At 43.7% G+C, this 23,987-nt stretch overlaps 1 protein-coding gene across 4 annotated transcripts in view; it reads left to right on the top strand.

Annotated features, from left to right (window-relative positions):
* Pnt (ETS transcription factor pointed) overlaps positions 1 to 23,987 on the top strand; it is a 188,590-nt gene that overhangs the window by 67,008 nt on the left and 97,595 nt on the right. Inside the window, exon 1 of one of the 4 annotated variants that reach the window (XM_078182607.1) lies at positions 13,110 to 13,351. The exons of the other annotated variants lie outside the window; for them this stretch is intronic. The gene's annotated coding sequence lies outside the window, so the exon portion shown is untranslated. Of the gene's footprint in view, positions 1 to 13,109; positions 13,352 to 23,987 lie in introns of those variants that run through there. 4 annotated transcript variants of the gene reach the window in all.

The raw sequence follows: 23,987 nt of genomic DNA on the forward strand, positions 1-23,987 counted from the left end.
GGGTTTACTAGTTTGAAGTTCCAATAGTTGCTGGGAACTGTTGTCAACGTCAAATACGAAAGCACGAGTCGACTTTATCAGTTGCAGTAAATAAGAGCTCAATAGGAAACTCTTTCTTTCTCCAATCAGCTTTGGAAGTTGAAACGAGCAACGTTTACAATAAATGCGTCAAATGCTAATGCGGATGACGAAAAACGGTGCACTGGCCACAACCGGTACATCAACCCCACGCGTGTCGCGTGCAATGAAAGTTCGAGTTCGGAGCTTGCCCGATCCTCCTGCGATAAGGTAGTAAAGGATTCTTCCGCGACGGGACGCGTACTGATAGCGCGATATCCTCGAGGCCTCGGTCTCGATAAAAACGCGGCGGTGATGTTGGGATCGGCGATGCATTTAGTTTACGAGTTTCGGCGTATCCCGCGAGGGCCACGCGAGGGCTCGCGTGTCTGCGCTCCCTTAAGGACGTTCGATTTCGAGAAAAGCTAATTAAAAGCGGAGGATCGGCGGCCGCGGTTTCGGTACCTCATCAACGATTCGCTACCCCAATCGTTCTTGCCCCGGTGCCAGGTAATTACAGCTCCACCGTGGTAGCTGCTTCCGAAGATGTCCACGATTCCTTCTCGGAAACCTAACATCGGAGTGCGACCGGTTCGAGGAATCGGTTCGATTCGGATCCCTCGAGGAATCGAGTCTAAATGAAATCAGCCGTGGTTCCTACGATCCGACGGTCTCAAGGTCGCCGGGCGTTGCCGGCCGAATTCGACGCGCGGGATTTTCGTGGGGAGCTCGGACATCGGGAAGAAGAACGGAAAAGGAGGAGTATGTATAGGGGGTTACAGGACCGATGAGTTATGCGGCTGACTCGCAATTACGTTTTTCCGAGGAATATAACAGCAACCTTGATCTTGTTCTCGAGATACGCTCGCTGGGTAATCTAATACGGAGGATCTTAATGCGTATAATCTGGGTGGTGCGCGCGGTCGATACAGTTACGCGCAATTTAGTGGTGCAATAATCCAGGTAGACCGCGGCCTCGGCTAGAATCTCGAGGCGAGGCGAGGCGAAGCGAGGGACTCGCTCCCGAGAACCCGTCGATGGGCTTGTACTCCTCGCGGACCCGGGGATTAGGATTCGGCCGATTATGCGCAGCGACGCCGCAGACCTGGACGCGCGGGTAAATCTGACGGAGCATCCACCATCCGACCAGTCTCTACGTACTTTTCCACAGAATCACGCGTTATTGCTTCGCCAAACGTCACCAATTGCGGAGCCGTCCTATCTTGAAATTTTTCTTCTATCTTCACTGTTCTGTGTTTCGTTTACCCGTCCTCGATATAAATGTATAAAATTCGCATATTATTGGTACGTGTTATTAGTAAGTAGGGAACTAATGGAACGGGCGAATTAAGATTAAGAGTAGCTGCCAATATAAATGTATCGAATTTATTGTCAATCTCTCGATTTTTTTGGACATTACTTTATACAAACGATCGGTTTTCACTACGCAACCATCTTTAATTCTTGTTTCATTGCTGATGTTATTAGCGCGATCGCGGTAATTAATATTCTTATTATTTTTATAATACATCCGTACTGGTATACTTGATGTTGCTACGGTACCTGTGACAAAGATCCTACCGCGTTTGCACAACAAATAAATGAAAATGATGTTAAATTAACACTTTGCACACAAAGCCATTTTAACTCGTTTTTCTCACTTGCAGTATTTCAATTTTACATGACTCGTTGCATTTTATGCATACATAATCGAGTCTTGTGACTCGTACGATAGTTATATTTTCAACGGTTTTTTTTTAAATACAAATAAATATGACAATATATTTTGAAACGTGATAAAACAATTTGTTGAGGGGTTGTGTGGAATAAAACACTCTCGTGTAGTATAAAACCAGAGTAAATAATTATATATTTAGAAGTTAATATAATGGTACGGTGGAAGGACAGGCGCACGATGTGAATGCTACGGACTATACAGAAGAACTCGTGAGCTAGGCGACAGTACGCAGTTCTGTGCCTAGCGTACTTGAAGGTTTACCTGAACCCTCATAAAAGTTCGGTACCTGGGATGTAGAGGTTTTCCTAAAAATACAGACATACTTCGTTCTGCTTAACACTCCCCCTAAAACTCTACATGCTTGTATTACAATAAAACAATTCATTTTATAATTTCTCCCTTGCTAATAAGACCTAATTTTCTACTTAAATCAATAAACCTTGGTTTCGGTAGCGCTTTCGTGAATATGTCGGCTATTTGTTCCTCGCTTTTAATATATATAACATCAATTTCGCCTTTTTCATACAAATCACGCACGAAGTGGTACTTAATGTCTATATGCTTGCTCCTTTGGTGGAATTCGGGATTTTTAATTAATTTTAACGCACTCATGTTATCTATATACAGCTTATAGTTAGTAATATTCATCTTACAATCGCCAAACAATTTTTTTAACCAAACAATTTCTTTCGTCGCTGACGCTGCGCTTACATATTCGGCTTCAGTCGTCGATAATGAAACACATTGCTGTCTCTTACTTTGCCACACAATTGACGCATTCGCAAATTTTACAACTAATCCAGATGTTGATTTTCGAGTCTCCTTGTCCCCTCCAAAATCAGCATCACTGTACGCTTCAAAATTCTCATCATTACTATAGTATAAACCTACTTCTGCGGTACCTTTTAAAAACCTTATTATACGCTTTACTAAAAGCCAATGTGCTTTAGTTGGTTTATCTAAAACTCTCGATGCTACGTTAACTGCAAAACTTATATCTGGTCTACTTACTGTTTGTAGAAATGTTAAATTACCTACAGCTTCTCGATACGGTATATCATGACAATGATCTTTAAGAAAATCGTTCACATCCCAGCCAACCTCCATTGGAGTTGATACGGGATTCGAATCCGTTAAGTTAAATTTTTCAACAATATTTTCAATATATTTACTTTGATTAATGAAGATTGATCCGTTTCTTAATCTATAAATGTCGATCCCAAGGAAATTCTTTACATCTTTCGTACTTGTTATTTTGAAATTCTTACTTAGTTCAAGAAACAGTTTATCTATTAAATGCTCGTGCGACGCTGCTACAAGCCCGTCATCAACATAAATCGCTAAAAACATTTTTTCATCGTTTCTGTCATAAATGTAAAAACACGAATCGGCTAAACTCTTAGTAAATCCAAATTTTTTAATAAAATCACTAAAATGTTCGGTCCAACATCTCGGAGCTTGTTTTAACCCATACAAACTTTTTAATATTTTACAAACTTTCACTGTTCCATCACGAAATCCTTCAGGTTGTTTCATATATATATCTTCGTTTAAATTTCCATACAGGAATGCAGTCTTTATGTCAAATTGACCCAAACTCAATCCATTACGCGCAGCAATACCTAATAAAAATCTTACGGTATCATAACGGACTACCGGACTGAACGTTTCTTTATAGTCGAGCCCTTGTATTTGCGAACATCCTTTTATTACTAATCGCGCTTTAAATCGATCTTCATTATCAGGAGTAGTTTTCTTTGTGTAAACCCAGCGGCTATTAATAATTTTGCGATTTATAGGCTTCTCGACTAAAATCCACGTTTCATTTTCGCGTAAGGCATTCATTTCTTCTTCCATGGCATTAATCCAAAATTCTCTTTCACTACAGTTAATTGCTTCATTATAGTCTACGGGCAATTTCTCTGCACGAAAAATTGTCGGGCAACCGTAGAATTCTGTCTGTTTAATTGTTCTCCTATCACGAAGTTGCATTACGTTGTCCTTCTCGGTTGAAGATTGTAAAGGCTGTTGTGATTGATCTTTATTGTTATTAACTTTCCCTTCGAGTTCTGTATTTTTAAAACTATCTTTATCTTCATGTACAACTATATTTTCTTCAATCTTTTCCCCCCTTTTAAATGTATCTATATCAATTTTGTTTGCTATTAATCTCTCAGGTTTAAATAGTACATCACGGCTTAAAACAACGTCTCGTAAACTTGGCACAAATACCCGATATCCTTTGAAATTTTCAATGTACCCTACCAGGTAGCCTTTCATAGCTTTCCTATCTAACTTTCTCCTCTTTTCATACGGTACATGTACAAAACATTCTGTCCCAAAAATTTTTAAATTTTCTATGTTTGCCTCTTTGCCATACCATAAACTGTAAGGATTTTGACCTGGCTTTTTCGAAGGTCCCGACCTGTTAATGACATACGCAGCTGTATTCATCGCTTCAGCCCATAACGATAAAGGCAAATCTGACCTCGAGTATAACATAGACCGCGCTGCCTCGACTATAATTCGGTTTTCCCGTTCTGCGACACCATTCTGCTGGGGTGTATACGGTACACTTAAAGTATGTTTTATGCCTTTCCTACCTAAATAGCGTTCGACGTCCCTATTCTTAAATTCTTTTCCGCCGTCACTGTGAAATTCTTTTATATTCTCCCCGAAAAGATTCTCAATTTCGTTGCAGAATAATTGCAATTTGTCGAAGACTTCTGATTTTTGCCGCATAAAATAAATTTGTCTAAAACCTGAATAATCGTCTTTGAGTATTAGAAAATATCGTTTTTTGCCTATCGACTCGTGCTCCATCGGCCCACATACGTCGGCATGTATAATTTCGCGGCATTTCGTAGCACGGTCGCTTCTATTGTGAAAACTGAGTTTATGATGTTTTCCATACGCACAACCTTCGCAAAAAACGCTATCATCTTTTATTTGAATTCCCTTATTTTTCAAAAAATTTTTCACGTGTTTAAAATTTTGATGGCATAATCTTTCGTGCCACAACTGTAAGCTATCACTGTACGATTTAACGCATACTTTTTCTGTATTAGCATTTCCAACTAAATTACATTTTTTTATTGATACTACGCGTAAATTTACTTTGAATAGATCACCCCAAATCGAGCCCGTCGCTATAATTTTTCCGTCGCGTGAGAATACACATTTTTCCCCATATTCGGTAATCGCGTGATCAACTCCTTTTCTCGTAGCGGTGATTATTGAAAATAGATTTTGTTTTAATTTTGGTACAAATAGAACGTCGTACATAATACCCGCGATACATTTTCCGTCTACATCGGTTTCAATTTCAATGTTACCTCTTCCATATGCTGGAGTAGGATCGCCATTACCTAATCGGACGATCACCGGCTCTTCAAATTCTTCGAAGCTGCAGAAGAAATCTCGTCGATGGGTCATGTGATCGGTCGCACCTGAATCAACCAGCCAGATTTCGTCGCCTCTGAAATCGCTGCTGCTTCCTACGAATGCCTGTTTATGACCCCATGGTGATGATTGCTGCCCTGCGTATCCTCCACCGTTGTTGCGTGTCCGGAAATTTCCTTTCTTCTTAAAGCAGTTTCTGCTTAGATGTCCCTTTGAGCCACACACGTGGCAACCAACACAATCCTTTCGTATGTGGTCTGTCCTGCCACACGTGTAACATCCAGAAAAGCCATTTTTCTTATGTTCATCATAATTCGACTTGTGCTGATTCCTGTGAAACGATGTATGTGACGACTTTCGTTTCGTTACTAATGCCACAGCCGCATCCTCCAAGTCATCTTCTTGAGTTCTCATTTCTTCAGTCATTAACCGCGCCGTCAAGTTTTCCAGGGTCTTCTTCTTGTCTTCTACAGAATCCCACGCACTGTGAAAGTGATTGTATCTTTTGGGTAATATTGACAATATGCGTGTCAATATCATGGAGTCCGGAACTGCACCACCCAGGTTTTTCATTTTACTTTTTAACTGTTCAATTTTTGCTAAATTATGATTGACACTTTCACTGGAGTCCCACTTGAAATCGAAAAATTGTTTTTGTACTACAGACAAATTTTCGTCCGATTTCATGTCGTACACGGTATTTAGTTTTCTCCACATTTCTTGAGCGGTCGTACAACTGAGCAGCAAATCGAGAGGTTTTTTCTCTACTGACGTAACTATTAATTTACGAGCTACTTTATCAGCTTTTAAGAATTTCCGGAGTTTTGACTCATAATCGGGCGAATTTTCAGCTGGACGTTGCAACCTTCCTTCACACACATCAAGCGTATCATCGTCATCCTCGAGTAATGTACGGATAACGAAGCGCCATTGCAACCAATTATCACTGTCACGGAGCTTTTCAATTTTTACGCTCATTGATTCCATTTTTTAAAAAAAGGCACTACTCACTTCTTTTTTCACAACGAATTATTTACACTGATAGTAACAACCTGGGCCCATAACCTGTTGAGGGGTTGTGTGGAATAAAACACTCTCGTGTAGTATAAAACCAGAGTAAATAATTATATATTTAGAAGTTAATATAATGGTACGGTGGAAGGACAGGCGCACGATGTGAATGCTACGGACTATACAGAAGAACTCGTGAGCTAGGCGACAGTACGCAGTTCTGTGCCTAGCGTACTTGAAGGTTTACCTGAACCCTCATAAAAGTTCGGTACCTGGGATGTAGAGGTTTTCCTAAAAATACAGACATACTTCGTTCTGCTTAACACAATTTTTAGAGACGCGTCAGATGCACCCTTCGAGTACAAAGGATTGAATTAAATAAAAGTAATTGAAATTAAATTCAATTAATGTGAAATAGAATTCAATTAACCTTTTAGATACTACGCGCCACTATAGTGGCTTTCGCGAGTGGCCCGAGCTTTACTCAATTGTTTTATTATTTATTAAAGCAAACAATTAAAGTGAAAGTGTGTATATACAATATATTAAGAAAAGAATATATGTTATTAGTACTATACATAGATGTCCGGAAAAAATATATATTAAGAGAAAATCGTAATTTAGTTACGAAAAACTTTATTTGCGCAAATATAACCTGCCGTATCTAAAAGGTTAATATAAAATAGAATTCAATTAATATAAAATATAATTCAATTAATATAAACCAAAATTCAATTAATATAAAATAGAATTCAACTAATATAAAATATAATTCAATTAATATAAACCAAAATTCAATTAATATAAAATAGAATTCAATTAATTTAAAATAAAATATAATTTAAAAGGGAAACGTATTTGATCTCCGACGTTACGCGTTTTGTCACCGACAGAACACTAGCGGCTGTTCTCGCTACGATTGTGTAGGGCCTTTCCAAAGCGTCTGCACTTGCCGAACGTAGCCGAATCTTGGGGGAATGGTAATGTTCGATGACGCATCCCTTGCGACGGAAAACATAAAGCGACGATGGTGACCGAAAACGTATCGCTGCGTGTGTACTTGAAGCGTACCTCGAACTCTACGCGTATCGCCTTGCAAGTCCGAGCTTTATAGGATAATTCGCAGGACGTATAAACTAAGCAATGGTTAACGCGCTTATCCTCCGCAAAGGATACAACGCTATCAAGCGTTTGCACCTATTCCTGGAAGAGAATACAGCGCGTTCGAGGCTATAGGGTCTCTAAGATTAGCAATCTGAACGAAAAGAAGGAAAGTTACTCGGGGCCGTAAGGGTGAGGCGAAGTCGCGAGTCGATTAGAAACGGAGCAGGAATTCCTGGCGGAGCCCGAAGCGGCGCGCGTAGTCGTCGGATCCTCGGTGAAAACGCGGCGCGAGGCGAGATGAGGCGAGAGCCGTGGCGAGGCGAGGCGAGGCGAGGCCTGAAAGGATCGCGCGGCTAGGCTCTCGGAGCGGAGGTTGTGTGCAGGCAGAAGCACTCGTGGAACAGGTTCGAGGTTGCCGAGGAACTGGCCGCGCAACGAGCAGGAAAAACAAGAGGCACAATCGGATTGTAGCCGATTGCCCGGGGGCACGCGTAACGGTACCGGCGCACGATGTTTGCCATCAACCGCGGGAGAGCCGAGTCTCTCTCGACTTTTCCGTTCAATCGGGCTCGTTCGCGCTCTCTCGCGCGGGCCCCTTGGAAAAGTATCGTTCAATGAGCCATAAATCGAGCACCGATTTCTGGACACCCACTACTCTTCCGCTGGACGTTCATCTGCATTGAATGGCTCGCCGCCATCGGTCTCCCTGCCACCTTCCGGAATTCTTTTCTATCGGGAATTCCTTCCACGAAGAATCGAAGCAACTGACCGCTCTCCTGACTGCAGTAGGTGAAATTAGGATCGGCATCGTGGTTACTTCGGTCTCCGCGTAAAACGAGGAAGAACAGGCACTCAATTGCACAGGTTGCCCAAACTAACGTCACTTTCATTTGTTTTCACCGTAATCGCGACAATATGTTAAATAGTTTACAAAGAATTACAAACAACAAAATTTGTATAAAGACTATAAATTATGAGCAACAGAATTTTTATGTAACATTTGATACGATACATTTCGTTCTGTATCGTACAAAAATTAATTACACGTATATGTGAATAAGTTCGATGTAAATTAAATGATATTAAGAAAATAAATTTATTGAAGTGCTCCGTTAGTTTACCGCGAGTTCTAAAATAATGATTATAAGGTATCAGAGTCGTGTGGTTAACGCGAACGATACCTTTCACTTACCGATATGCTTGATAAATCCAATTTATGGAAAAGGCTATAATTTGCAATAGTTGGCTTCCAGTTGATTGAAACAATGTCTTTCTACGCTACAAAAGTCGTTCGATTTAACAAGGAAAGTGTGTACATAACTGGCATATATTCATAAACACTTGCCGCGTTGCCCACACCCTGTAATTCACGTACATAATTTACAAATTTGCTGAAGTATCGGTTGAACGCATACTCCGTTTCGCACAATTTATAATACAGCTATTTTAGTATAAAAATAGTTAAAAATGTATGAAAAACAAATTAGAAATATTTGGAACTGATTAGTATTCGGGTTACGATGACTGGCTCAAGTAGACTTTACAAGCACCGATAATTGGCACATTTACATTATTTTCATTTCCCACTGATTTTATATTAAATATACGTCCTCCGCGTTCCGAAAATATGTATAATAGTTCTATAAGAAGTGAACTAAGCAATATAGAATTTCAGCGGAAAAAATATATATATATATATACATAGATGAAGGAAAAATTATGCTTAATTTGTCAGTATCTGGAGCGTTTACCCGACTCGCTCCAAGTTTATGCGAGGTTCGGGCGAGATTCGGTTTACAAGAAGGCCGGAGAAATCGCTTTATCCTGTAGCAAAAAAAGCCTGTCGACCGGGCACCGTCAATTTCGCGACGCGAGACAGCAAATAAAAGCGAACGGAGCGGGGCAAGGCGGGGCAGGATTTATTGAATTTACGGAAGCTGGCCGGTCGGTCGACCGGCCCTCGTCCCTCTCTCGGTAGCGGCTCTCTATCCGGCGCTCACATAAATTCAATCAATTAGCCGGCTTTTAACGTGGGCAACCTCGAATCATCCTTGTTAACTCTCTCGGCCGGTCCCGCTGAATCTTATTCCGACGAGATTTGTGTCTCTACCGCAGCGAGCTCTCTGCGAACCCGGTCTTCCGATTTCACGGAATTTATGGGAAATTCCGGCGACCCCGTAACATCCCACACCTCGTCCGAGCTCGGCGCGTTCGTGGTTTTCACGACGACCGCAAGTCGCGGATGAAAATATTTGCAGTGGTTGATCGATTCAGCCGACAAATCGTCCTGACAACATTCTTACGACGCGCGACGACACAAATCACGTGTTACAAAGATAACGCAACAATCGGCTGATCGGTCGGAGATCTATACGTGCAACTATTTAGTTAATCATTTAATTACTATTATTATAAATGTATTTATTTTACATGGCGATATTAGCAGACATCAGCGATCACATGTCTTACATTTAATAAAATGAAATGTTGAATTAAGTAAATAAAATAAAGGCAAAGAAATAGAGTAAGAATAAAGAGAACATAAAAGGATAGAAGAGAATAAAATTCAATAAATCGAGCTCGAGGGAAATAGAATAATGTCTATTGTCTAGCTGAACCATGGCAGCCGATGGCTTGCCTGGACAATTTAACTGGCTTTGTCGAGTCGCCCGTCCCCGTAATCGCACCAAAGAGGAATCCTCGAGTCCGTATAGGAGGAGCGGAGGAAGGCAGTAGTCGAAAAGCGATCGTCCAGATGATTGTTTGCGATTGGTTGCGACGAATTCGCGGTCCTCGTAGCGGGAGCCTGTTGGCACGGGGTCATGGCTGCCGGTGGTAGCGCGGTGGTAGCGGTAGCAGAGATCGGTGGCATGGTGGAGGATCGGTTTCTCCCTCTCCCCGGGCTCTGTCCCGTGTCTCTCTCGGTCTCTCGCTGGCTATCCTCTCTCTCTTTGTCCGTTGCCGCGGTGAATTGATGCGTGGGTGCAGGTTGGACGCAGATAACGCGGGAGGAGTTTCGTTTGTCCAATCCTCGATGATTCTGTTCCTCTCTTTCTCTCTGGTCTCCTCTCGGCTCTCCGCGCTTCTCTTCGCGTTTGCCCTTCTCCGGTCTCTCTCTCACTCTCTCTCTCTCTTTCTTTCTCCCTCTATCCATTTCTCTCCGTTGGACTCTGCCTTCGCTGGTGCCCTCCTCCTTCGCTCGCGTTTTTCGTCTCGCGAGCCTCGTACGCCGCGTAAAAAGAATTTTGCTCGTTCCTCTCCTCGTTGCCTCTCGTTTCCCGACTCCGCCAAGGGGATCGGTAGAAGAGTCGACCTTGGGGCCGACTAGATCGTTGGATGCGCGGACCCATCGCGGCCCGAGCGTGGCCAGGAGAACCGCGTTCGCTCGATTACCTAGAAAAGCGACGGTATTTTCACCGCGGCTGGCTTCCTCGATTACCGAGATACCGGTTCGCGATAAACTCCGCGCCCCTATCTCCGGCGATCTGACGCCGGAACACGTAACAAGCTGCGCGGTGTCACTTGCGGAAAGATCGTTCGCCGGGCCACCCGTTTATCCCGTTGCCCGCCGAAATCGCACCTGTCGCAGATGGAAACCATCATCCCCGCCATTATTTCGGTCCTAGAGATTAGGGTGGCGAGCCCTACGGCTTTCTGTTTCTCCGAACACGCGAACGAATTCGTCGACGCGACCGTCTTTAGCACTCCCAGTGCTCAAGGAAACGTTCGAATCACTTCTGCTGACCTGCTGTTGCACCGATGCAGTGACAGTTGGTTAAACCCGAGTTCTTAACTCCTTGCCGTACCATTTTTCTGACAATTACTACGATTAGAATTTTTTCCATCGTAGTAATTACCTTAGAAGAAAAAGGAATTTGATATGTAGCGTGTGCTTACAGCTATTTGAATGTATAAATATTGGTGACAAGCGAATAAAATTTAATTCCTGCTTAAAGGAATGGATGAATATTCATGCATGCTTATTACTTGAAATCTCGATTTGTAATCGGTAAAACCATATTTGATTTATCCGATAGATGTACAAGAATGATCTTCTATATTGCATATTTTAGGTTTTAGGCAACATTACTTTGTAACTCTCGATTCTGTATTCGGCTGTTCATATTTATTTTTTCCATTTTGTTTATTTATTCACGTATATGGGTAAGAATACTGATTATTATGAAAGTAACAATACGGAGTGAAATAAAAAGGTCGAATATATATAAATTGTTTGGACCGATAGGGTTGGTAGATCACTGGCGTGGTCCGCTTCGACTCGTTACTATGGACGTTCCAGTCGTACAGTAAATATGCTTTATTCGTTTATGACAATAACATCACAATTGCATAAAAAAGTATTTCACGATATTTTATTTGTTAGTCCAATTCCTAATAGAAATATTTAGCGGAGAATCGAGACTAGGCGGCCAATCTTTAAGTGAAATAAAAATTTTCCAAGACGATTGCGGAGAACAGGAAATAAATACAAATAAATTGCTTTTTTCATCTTTATAATAAGCTGAAAACAATGTAACTATATTATCAAATTCTTCTCGTGTGCTCACAATTTTATATTTCAGTTACATACCTTTATCGTAAATGACATTCATTTGAATCCTTCACATTGCATACAATTAGTTCATTTCGCGTTGAATCAGCGTTGCATACGTATTTTCGACAACAATCAGTAAACTGCGGATCTTTATGCAAAATAACAATTTTGCGGACATTTATTTCTGCCTTGAATCATCTTAAAGAGTCACGAAGCAATATAATCAAACTGTTCGACCCTTCTAACAGCGTTACTGTTTTCTATTTCGACTACTGATTTTTATTACAAATTCGTCAAATCCTCAGATCAATAATCACATACATTAGTTTAAAGATAACCAAACGTATACATTAGGTCCTCGCTAGATGTTTAATTTTGACAGAATAAAACTGAATATGCAATAAATAACGAAACTGTTTAACAATCAAAATAACAAGTGTTTAACACCTTTAATTGAATAATCTATTCGTATTTATATTAATTGCCAAGTACTTTGAATAAAGCGATGTTAAAAACACGGCGATATAACTATGCTTGACAATGATAACAATGCTCGAGGAAGCAGAGACAAAGAGATCGCTGTCCATACTAACGTGTTTCCTGGGTGCTGAGGGTTCTCCTTCTGTTTCTTTTCTCGATGATTTACATACGAATAAGGACTCTGAATTACGATTACGTTATTAGAAGGAATGAAAAGATTTACGAATTTTTCCGTCGCTCGAATCACTCTGGGACGAGTCAAAAGTGATTCCCGTACGGTAGTCGGAGGGAGGGAGGGTTAAGTACGTCCCATCGTCAACCGCGAACACCGCTGTGGTCGATCAGCAAGCTCGATTCGAGGCTTTTAACAAGCTTCCACGGGTCTCCCGACGAGGCTTCTGTCTCCCGAAGCTACACGGCACTCGGAGTGGCCGGTTAAACGGTTTTACGAGATATTTATCGTGAAAGTTATCGGGACGCGTTTATACCATATCTTGTTATGTTCGCGTGCTATTCGGCTGTTGAGTAACGATGACGGACACCTAGTAAATTCACTCGGAAACTAGCGAACGGTTGGACGGAATCGCTGGCGGCGGCTGCGGCTGTGGCGGCAACTTGGAGCGGCGGACGCGGCGATAGCGCACGCCACGCTCGTCACGTCCAGCGGAGCATGTAAAAGGAAAATTTATGAAAAACAATTAGCACGGGATAGTCTTGCAGCCGTGTTCGAGGTGGCTCGAAGGGGACCGCTCTATCGCGGCTGTCGGTATCGTTGTTCGCGCGATACGCTTTATAGCCCGGGGAAGTCGCTGCGCTTTTACGCGGATCGAGAGGCGCGTCGAATCGGTCGGAGTCCCCTCGCCGGACTCCGGAAAGTTTCTCGTAACCCGGTCGTTAAATCGGAGCTAACCTAACCGAGGACGTGCGTCGCCCCATGGAAGAGCTCTAGGTCCGACGAAAGCGGGAGCGACTAGACCACGCCCTGCGGGATGTCGTGTACAAAGGTACGAGATAAACAGTCGATTCTCATTTGCCTAGTACATACTTCGTTGTTTCGATGCGTAGCCCATGTAGCTTGAAATCGAGGGGTTCGTTATGTTCATTACTTTACCATTTCTGCTCAAATGACGATTCTAAAGCACCATTAAAAAATGTTATGTCACCTTTCGAGATCATTTTTATGCTATTAAATTTGTCCGTATTCAACGCTAGATCTACCACGGTCGAAACGACCGGTTTTTAATATTATTACACTATAAATTTTAGAATCTTCCGCGTGGAAAGTGATTGAATAAATTACTTATTGGAGCAGGTTTTGTAATTCAAATTTCAGTTGTATCTAATATCGTCGTAACTAAGAATAGCTTGGCAAATTGTTGTAGACTGATGCCTGAAGAGCAATTAACAAATAACAGTATGATTATAATTTCACAAAATCGAATTGGATTCTATCCTTTCGCTGTTATAAGTTTAGCGTAGAAAAAACTGTTAAAGGCGTAACCATTGCATGAATTAAAAAAAATTCAGTTTCATGTGTGTAAAATATACTTAGGTGAACCATTTCGAATTTAGCGTAACAGTAGTTTCACAGAACACTGGCAGTACATGGCTGCTTTATATTAGCTTATAAAAATAATGATAAAACATTTATTCTGATTTTTAACGAGTTTTATTGTAATATATGCCACCGGTTATGTCGCTTTGACAAGATCCGTGGACGTAGTGTTATCGCTATAATTTTATTTGCTAAAGCGGATTATGCTGCAATAACATTTACATTTCTTCGATAACATTTTCGATCATATCAAATAACAATTTAAAAAGTAACTAAGAATAAGAGACAAGATTCTGTCTTGAATATGCATATGTGATTTATCACGTACTGTACTTTAGGCTTGCTGCCGTGCACAACTTTCTATTTACGGAATAAAGTACATTAAAATTTTTTGATCAAGAAATGAACAAGATAAAGGAATATAGTCTTATCCGATAAATATGAAGATACCTTTAAATTAGTTTATTTAGTTTATTTACGACTAAAGAAATGTAATACGTCTTGTTCGATAAATATCAAATTAATTACACGTGAAAACAAAAGGTACAGCCATTGGCCACCACACAGTAACCGGTCTCGCTACCCTACAGTGAAATAATTGACCTATTTAGCGTTCCTTTAGGCGCATTTCGCAGATCCATTTCGAGAACATCGGTAACTTCCGCACTTGTTCAATAATCTATGCGAACTATTCCCGTTTGCGAATAAATTAAGATTTCGCAGAATGTCACGGGCCAGAGCGGTCGAAAATGTATTCGCTCGGCGAGGGTAGTCGAGGGTGGACGGGGGGTGAGCACGAGAGAGGAGTACCAGAGAGACAGAGAGGGAGGTAGAGAGAGAGCGGAGAGCATAAAGAACGCGAGAGGAGGACGAGAAGAGCCGACGTTATGGCCGAGGAGTTTCGTATCGTATCGGTGGAGGAGTCGGTGGCACGAGGGGACCAATGACGTCACCGTGTCACGCCTCGGCGGCCACCTGTTCCGCCATTAACGTTAGCCTGGCTGTTATCTGCGAGAAACGCTGCCGCGAGGAATTCATGGCGCGGTTCTCCGGCGCAGAAAGAGAACGCACTTTCCAGGGAACACGGGAACGCAATTGTCTTTCGCCGGCGCATTAACATGGCCACCATTCGAACGGCATTTCGGCAGACGTTGCTTCGGCCCCCGACCTGCCCCCTGCTCCCTCTGCTCCCCTCCCGGTGGTCACGCTTCGCTGAAGGGGCAACGTCGCTTTGTTCCGAATACGCGATGCCAACGCAACAGCGAAAAACGCGAACGTATCACTGCCGGCACGATAACGTGTTTTCGAGACCGCGAGACCGCTGAATATTTCCTCCTCCTCCTCCTCCTCCTCCTCTCACTCTTCTTTAATCTCACTCCTCCTGTTCTCTGAAATTTTATTAAAGTTCCGAGGGGAGCAACGTGTCAATTAAGGTGGGGGACGTCGTTTGACTCCAGTCGCTCATAAATTCTCCAGGCGGAATCGATGATTGAGTCTGTGGACGCAAGCAGTGTCGGTGTAGGTACACCGGTATGCGTTGCGTGCGCGCGATTCGAAACGCCGGGGTAACCAACCACCGACAACCCCCTCGGTCCTTCTAAACTGCCCCGCAGAACGATAATGACCATTTACAATGCGAAACAATAATAAAGGGAGCAGCAACGCCGTGTAGCAGCGGCCGAAGGGCCGGCCTGCGCCGCGGTGTAGCACCTGCGACACATTCTCACGTGTTCGTCCGTCGAACACCTGTAACGCCGTAACGTCGGCCCGTACCGGCCAGGAGCCAACCCCAACGTTTCCAATTTCCCACACGACTCGGCCTGCTTTTTAATAATGGAGCGTAGTTCGCGCAGAAGCGTGTCGATTGCGCCAACGGTCGTCTGGAAATTAATTTCGGCCCCGGCTGCCTCCCCTGCCTCCCCTGCCTCCCCTGCCAGCCCCGCGTCCACCGATCTTCGGCCGAACGACCACCATGGTCTCGCTCTTTGGCTCGACGTTCATCTTCTTCTCCTCCTTTTTCTTCTTCTCTACCGTCGAGTCATTCGAGATCCTACTCGAAGATAATGCTTTCACCGAACTCGTGCAATGGCAAAAACAATCAGGCTAAATCATCGCTAGAAATGGTGCAATACTGATTGCGGCTCACCGGCTGGCGTAATAATACCCTTGTGACATATGCCATAACGACAGACCCATAATGCACAACATTGGCCTAACTTTACTCGCATACAGATCACGTGTCCGAGATATTTCGTTCGCTCCCGTTACTTTCAATAATCCTAACGGCTCTACCTGTAAAAAATTGGGGCACGACGCACGCCCGAATTGTTAATCTGTCAGCGTTTCTATCGAGATGTAAAATAAACAAAGCGCGACGATAGTGTTTTAAAAGCTGCAGATTTTCAGGTGTTACTCTTACCTTTGGCGCCGTTTAAATTTGTTCTACTAAATTGCCGTACATTATTTGAGATTTGATACGTGGAAACATTGCGGTGCCCAGAAATCTGGTGATATTCGATTCGGCCGCTCTTGTTTATTATTTAACAATTGTTACAAATTTGGTGAAAGTTACGTAAAAGTTCGACGAGAATTCTGCACAGAACATGGAAGAGAAAATCGTCCATCGAGCACGCAAATCGGAAGAACAATTGAAAAATTTGAAGAAATCGATTCGCATGCGGATAAGGTTAACAAACAAACGTTGTCGCAGTGTTTTCTTCGGATCGAAACTCTAAAGTTTAACTCTGTATCAAAGTCAGTCTAAACATACGTACTATTTCTTTTCTTTCACGATTTTACAAGGAACGGATAACTTCCCGTACATATTCGATAAATAAATAAATAAACATGCAAAGGTGCGTATAGAGAAAACGAACGAGATCGTTATCGAATACCATGGCAAAAGATGTGGCATAAATTATTATGATGATGTAAAGACGTCGGCACTTGTCCCCCACAGAAGTTCTTACCCCTTACGGAAAATCCTACACCGCTGAGCTCTACCCGTTCTGCAGTCCGCACCGCACTGTATTACGTTGGCAACAGTATCGTACAAAATGCTGATTAATTCATGTATTTTTTTTTATCCTCAATTTCCGTCTTACCATTTTACACCGTTCCTCGAAACGGTTGCCCCCGCGCGGTCTTTAACACCTGTTTCACCCAGCAGAAAGAGACTACTCGCGCTTCTTCGACAGAAATCCCCATTACTTTTGCATCGAATCGATACTGTTCACGCTATTCGTTTTCCAGAGATGTAATTCTACTAGTATGAGAACGTGACAGATGGCGTTTGCAACTGTCTCGGTTAACACGTTAAGCGCTACGCGCCGTCCCCTAGGAACCGACGCTAGACTTCTCGGTCCAGATCGACCAAACAAAAACTGATATCGCGTAATTTCAATGTTCAGTCTCACAGGAACGCGAGGACCGACACATTCGTCGCGATAGAAGAACGAAACATCTGTCGTCGGTCCGAACAGAAAATCTAGGGACCGGCGCGTAGCGCTCAACGCGTTAATTATTTTTCTTATTTTCGAAATACAGAAATCGTCTGGGAGCGCGACGGAGTTCAATAATGTAACCGCGGCTATTTGTGATACTTCATCGCTTCTCTGTTTCTCCGTTTTCCCCGCGTTCGAGTGCGGACAGTGGATATAGCGTAGTACCGATACGAGCAGAGAACGGACGAGGCGTAAGCTTGGACGGCGAAGGAGGCATCATCGTGGCCGCAGCGGATTTAGAGGCGCGCAGGGATCGGAAAGAGCGCGAGTTCTCCTCGGCCTGTTCGGGTAGTTTACAGAGGGCATAAACGTCGGGACCTCGCCGCGATCAGCCGTGATGAGCCGCGATACGGTTAAAAATACAAAAACGGGAGAGAGAGAGAGAGAGCGAGAGCGGCAGAGCACGGTAGCCGGGATGCTCGAGAAAACCGATGAATAGCCGGCGTGCACCGACAATGAAGCAGAATTCGCAACGCAATATTCGTTTCTTATTTCGCAGGGATTAATTATCTGAACGGCGCGCAGCGCGCGCCCAACGGTCTCCTGTACGCGGCCGCAGGAGGGAGGCAAAGAAATAGAGAGAGAGAGAGAGAGACAGAGAGAGAGAGAGAGAGAGAGAGAGAGAGAAGAGAGAACGGGAGTGAGAGGATTTGCACGCGAAACGGGAGAGAGGACTGCGGCCAACGTAACTGGCCTAATGGATTAATTAATGGCTCGCGTGTCGGGACGACCGCGGACCGTTTTATTGCCGGTAGCGTTTCTGCTCGATCGAAAAGGCGCGCACCGACGCGCCGCTCTCGACGGAGAGCTGCTTGCGAGCTGCTGCGAAGGCCGGCGAAAAACAGCCTGATCACCGACCTTTTGCAGCCAACAATTTCGCAATCGGCTCGATCCGTCGCGTCTCCGCGAAACCTCGCCGGGGAATCGCGTTTTATGGGGCCTCGTAACGATCGCTCTCCTGCTTGCGCAAAACGCCGCGCCGTACCACACCGCACCGCACCGCGCCGCTCGCTCGCTGTGGTCATTTGCCCGATTTAGGAACCGCGTCGCCGTCCTCGTCGTCCTTCATCCGTCGTCATCCTCTATGCTCGGAATGATAGTGATCTGTTCGTTATCGGTAAAGAACTCGCAATGCTACCTGTTCGTTCGACAGTTGTAATTAGCTCGATGCTAAACCTAATTCTATGGAATCCGGTTATTGTTTCCGCTTCGTAATAATACAGTCGGAACTTCGGACCGCCTTTCGAGGTTTATCGGATTCGCGTCGTTCACGATCATTTTCCTTCAAATAATCTTTCAACAATTTCTACGATTAATTGTTCTGCGTTCTTCGATTAATTCAACTGCGATCTGTTCTTGCGACGCATCAGATCTCTGTAATACTTTTCTCACCTTATTTGTAATATCTAGGATCGCCGCGGTACATTATAATGATACTCGGTTATTAATTATTGTTATTCATTTATTCACTGGTGTTACTAGACCGTGGTAAATCATCCAAATAAAATACACATGACCGGGAATAAAATCAGCTATAGTGATAAGAAATAATAATGATAATAATAACAAATAAGTCACACGAGTACAACAAATATAAAAATATGGATTTGATGACGCAAAGCAAAAGACAAGAAATAGTGTAGTATATTGAATATGTGTATATCAGATAATAATAATAAAAAGTGAAAACTTATCAGAGCCACAAGCAACACGGTTGTTAAAATGAAAATAGAAAAGAAAAGTTACTAAATAATGGGTAAGAAATTAGAATAAAACTTAGACATGTGAACGATAAGCTATAAAAATAATTGTGGAAGAGTCGACAGCGTTTTGCCTGAACTAGTAAACGGCGTGAACAATTCTCGAACAATTATCTTAGATCTAGTCTTTAGGGCTGGCTCCTAGTCCACTGATTATTTTAAAATTTCACTTCTTTTTATTTTACGTAACGTAGGATTTCCCCGTTCAAACGACCAAACGAATAAGTAAAGATAAAGCTAGGGAAATATTGGGTTCGTGAACAAAATCGAGAAAGGCTTTGTTGTGTAGAGACGAGTTTGCTCGTCCCCGCCAGTTAACAGGTTAAACTGTTTCGCTCGACCGCGAGAAACTAGATTGGCGAACGGCTCTCGCAGGTGAGCGATGAGAATCCTTTGTAGCAGTTCGAGGAGCGACAGAGGGCTGGTCTGGGTCGGTCGCCCAGACAAAACCGGCGTGGGAGCGAGCGCACGCAGGCTCTCACGAGCCTGCATTGTGCGTGATACGCATCTATACGTCATTTACCTACCTACCTACCGGACTGGCTTCGTTCCTTCGCTCCGCCGTCTCCCTCGCAACAATTTTCCGTGCTTTAACCCCTTTTTCAACACCAGTTGCTGCACACACCCTGCTGTTCCTGCCGATCTACGGTGCACAGAGCTCTCGATGCAAATCCACGCCTTCCGTCGTACGTGGTCGCAGAAAAATCTCTCGTGTACGCTTAATCTCTGGCGGATCGAGCACCTCTGGGAAACTGTTATCGTTAGACCGATGATCTTTATGGAAAATACAACTTTTCTGTGTCAATTGAAAGTGACTCTCCTTAATATTCGGATATTTTTTAAACCGTGATAACTTTGTTAAAACTGGAATCCTTTTCTTTTAGATGATAGTGGATCTAGTATACTAGACAATGACTGAACCACTTTGTTACAATTTTACTACAACTTGAAATAACGATAGAATCATCTAGAAAGTATTCTATAAGAATATTAGCGAAAGTTGCTGTAGGTGCCAAATACAATTCCATTTCTTTCTGCAATCATTTTAATTAGTTGAAGTTCTTTTTACCTGGATATTTTCAGTTTCTAGTGACGAGAGGACTCTGGTCGCAATGTAGTCATACTATTGGGACGGGAAGAAAGTTATTTCGATTTTATACCAACGCTCTCTATGTGTGTGACAAACGAAAACACATTACATGTATATGTATAGTTAGAACTGATATTTGCAATTTGCAATCCTCGTTCAAGTCAAAAATACAAAAGCAAAGTTCGATATTCGGTAAAGATATTAACATTTAGAACAATCGATAGCCAATATAACGTGTGCAGCGATTTCATTAATTTTTTTTTTCCTTTCTGAGTCATATAATGAACGTCGTCATAAAACGTGATTGAAACTCTCGCTTTCATAATTACATTTGCATTTCGCTTCCTTGATTATGCCTATCTGTGCTGAGAAAAACGCTTCGCTATAGTAATCAGCCCTCGTTCTGTTGCAAGAGACTTGCGGGGTCTCTTAATTTGCCGTCTACACCGATTTCGAACACCGTCGCGAGCAGGACCGAGACGTTTGACAATAATCTAGAACCAGAGAATGGCCAGATCTACATCCGAGGAATATTCGAAGCTGATCGGCGAACGACCATCGTAATCGTCCAATTAAAACTGTGCCCGTTTCTGACCAGCAATAAAGCGTTCAGAGCGTCTCAAAGCGGCTGCTTCTAGATAAGAGTATCGGAAGAATGATAATTAGCGGCAGGATTCACGACGCTTCGGCTACGCGATTAAGATATCGATTGAACGGCGAAGAAAAAGAGAGCGAGAGAGAGATTGGAAATCGTGGAGCCATTGAACCACGATTCGCGGACTCGACACGAAATAAACGAAAAACTCGTTCCTCGCGATAGGTTCGCAGGGCCGATTTTCGGTGTGTGCTCCGTGTGCGGCGAGAACACGAAACGAAACAGCTCACAGAAAGGATAGGCCGAGGGGCAATTAATTAAACCGAAGCAAATAAGCCTTTAGAAGGTTCGTCGCCGTCAGGCATCGAAGACAGTCGCGGTCCCGGGATCGACGGAGGCGCTAATCGTCGCCCGGAGCTATCATTAGTCCCTGGTTTCGCCCTGTCTCCCGCGTTCGCTGCTCGTTTATTGGCGTATCGACGACGACGCCGCGCGAGGTGTACTCCCTCGAGAAGCCAGTTTCTTCTTCGAGGCGCAGCCATCGTCTGTCTTCCCGACCCCTGGCCCTAATCCGAATCTCTTAATCCCTTTCGATAGATGGGGGCTCCGTCGTCGGTGCGATGCGGCGCGACGCTGCGTTTCCCGCTCGACGAGTCAACCTTCTCCGGCGCGAAACGGTCTCGTTAACGTCAATGAAACGTAAGGTCGATCCTTTCATATTCACGCTCCATTAATGATCTCGTTTCTCGGCTCGATCGTGACACGGTTTCGCGAGACCGGGGATCGATCGTCGATTTTTCGTGCGTCACAACCGCCGACGCACGATCTCCAGTTCGCACGGTTTCCAGTCCGCGGAACCTGTATCTCGCCGGGAAACAGGGGACAACACCTCTCCTTCTCTCTTCCGCTCTCTCTCTCTCGCGCGAGCCGATGCTAATGCATTTTCAGTTATCCAGAGTCTTATCTGCAAGCGTTCCGGTTTTTATCCGCTGGAATCGGCGGCGGTTGCGCAAGCTTACGCTCGCGCGATTTCATTGAGTCGAGCCGAGCAAGGCCCGTTTCCCTTTTCACACCGCCGCGTACCCGCGCGTCCCGCCGCACCGCCTCACCGCCTCGCCGCCTCGCCGCCGCACCGCCGCGATCCAATTCACCGTTCGGCGCAGCGAGTACGTACCAGCGTGAAACTAGTAACAGCGACTAAGTAACAGCGCGGACGGCCATTAGCTTTTTAATTCGCGGCCGCGTACAGCAAGCGAACGCTTGTTTCCTTTACGCGGCACCGGTCCGCGCAGAAAAACTCTCCCGCAGAGACCTACTCACGGATGCTTTCCGCGCGGGCAAACAGACCGTCGGTCCGCTCCGGCCCGATCCGCTCCAGAGGAAAGTCGCGCGGGATGATCGATGGCGCCGGAAGCGACGCTCGATCGCGGGAGAAACGATTAAGGTCGACTTTCCGGCCGCTTTTTGTCGCGTGCTCGTTATCCGACGATTTCAATGAGTCGTTGCGACGAAAGCGAAACATCTCCTCGTACCTGCTGCCGCGAGGATCGAGCGTCCTTACACCAAGATCCGCCGATCCTACCGATCTTTTACCGGAGCATTCGATCAGATATCATCGCGCGGAACAAATTCCTTTGATGTCTTTCCGACGAGGCAATTACGAAATCGTATTCTATTTCATCTCCCAAAGTTAGTCTCCATTTAGTCGCTTCAATATTTGACTGGAATTTTTGAAAATTTTGACCCGTGTCATCCATTGAACTACGATTTATTCTACAACGAGATCGATTGGCACCTCTTCGTCATTAATAATTTTTTTTTTATCAAATTTTTATAATACAAGAATCGAACCTTGTTTCGATTTAAAAGAAACGATTAGCGTTCGTATACTAGTGGATCACGTGTGATATTACAAGTGATAATTTGTATTTCTTGTACGACTTTATTCATTTTCATTATTGGCTGTTGTTTCGATTTGAATAAAGCGAACAATACTCGTATTTAGTAGACTACGCGCGAAGTCTTCATCGGCGCATTAACTATTAAAAAGACAAGCGATATGAATTATTTAATTGAATTTATTTACGCATTTATGTATACAGGCAAACGCCTAATTTTACAACACAGAAGAAAATTTTCATATTAACACTAGAACTACCAAGCCAGTCGACATAACCGGATTCTGATTTTTTCTTTTTAGAATCTCTGATACTATAAAAATATTTTTGTCTGAAATTTCTAGACGAACTTCTTCGTTCAAGCATATATTATGATGAAAATCGTAGGCAGTTTAAATAAATCAAATGCTGTTAATATATCAATATACATTAGTCACGAGATTAGAGCTCGATAGTCGTAGCATTAAAACTAACAGAGAATCGACGAATAAACAGTTCGATAGTTCAAAAGTTCAATAATTCAATTAAAAAATAAACAGTCCATGCAATATATTATAAATTTACAATTAAGAAATTACTATAAATTAACTTTGCACTAAGTTATTTCAACAGGAAATTTGGTCAGTGACCAAGATATGTATTAGCAAAAACCATAACATTCTCTCGTGCCGACAATGATAGAAACATGATTTACTCGACTGCGATTCGAACGCTCCCGTTCGAATAGTCGCTCGACATTCCGCTAAGATTTTTCTACCGACGAGATCTACAGGCTCGGAGAATTTTCCGTAATCGCGGCAAAGCGATTCTTCAATCGGCGAGGGCACATGCGACGTAGCAATAATTAACAGATGGGACATCGGGCAGAGACAGGCTCCAGTTACGTTCCTGGATGCGTTTCCGCGGAGCTGCGGACTAGAAAAATGAAGACGTCGGCGTCGCCGTCGTACGAGGAACGTTAATCAGCGTATTTGCATGCGGCGAGTCTTGCGACGAGCGGGAAAGTAGGAGGGGGCAGAGGAAGAGATCAAAGCCGAGGATCGTCAAATACGCGAGCGCGACGAAGAGGGAGAGAGAGAGAGAGAGGGAGAGAGAGAGAGAGAGATCGATCGTTAATTAAAGCGCGTGAGGAGCGTCTCCGGCGAGCGTGGCCGGGTGTACCGGCGCGACGGCTGAGGAGGGGGTGGGGAGTGCTCGAGGAGGTGGAAGACAATGCCGGATAGCAAACACAGCTCGTGC

This window comes from Augochlora pura, chromosome 6 (assembly GCF_028453695.1).
Source record: "Augochlora pura isolate Apur16 chromosome 6, APUR_v2.2.1, whole genome shotgun sequence".
NCBI classification, from domain to species: domain Eukaryota; kingdom Metazoa; phylum Arthropoda; class Insecta; order Hymenoptera; family Halictidae; genus Augochlora; species Augochlora pura.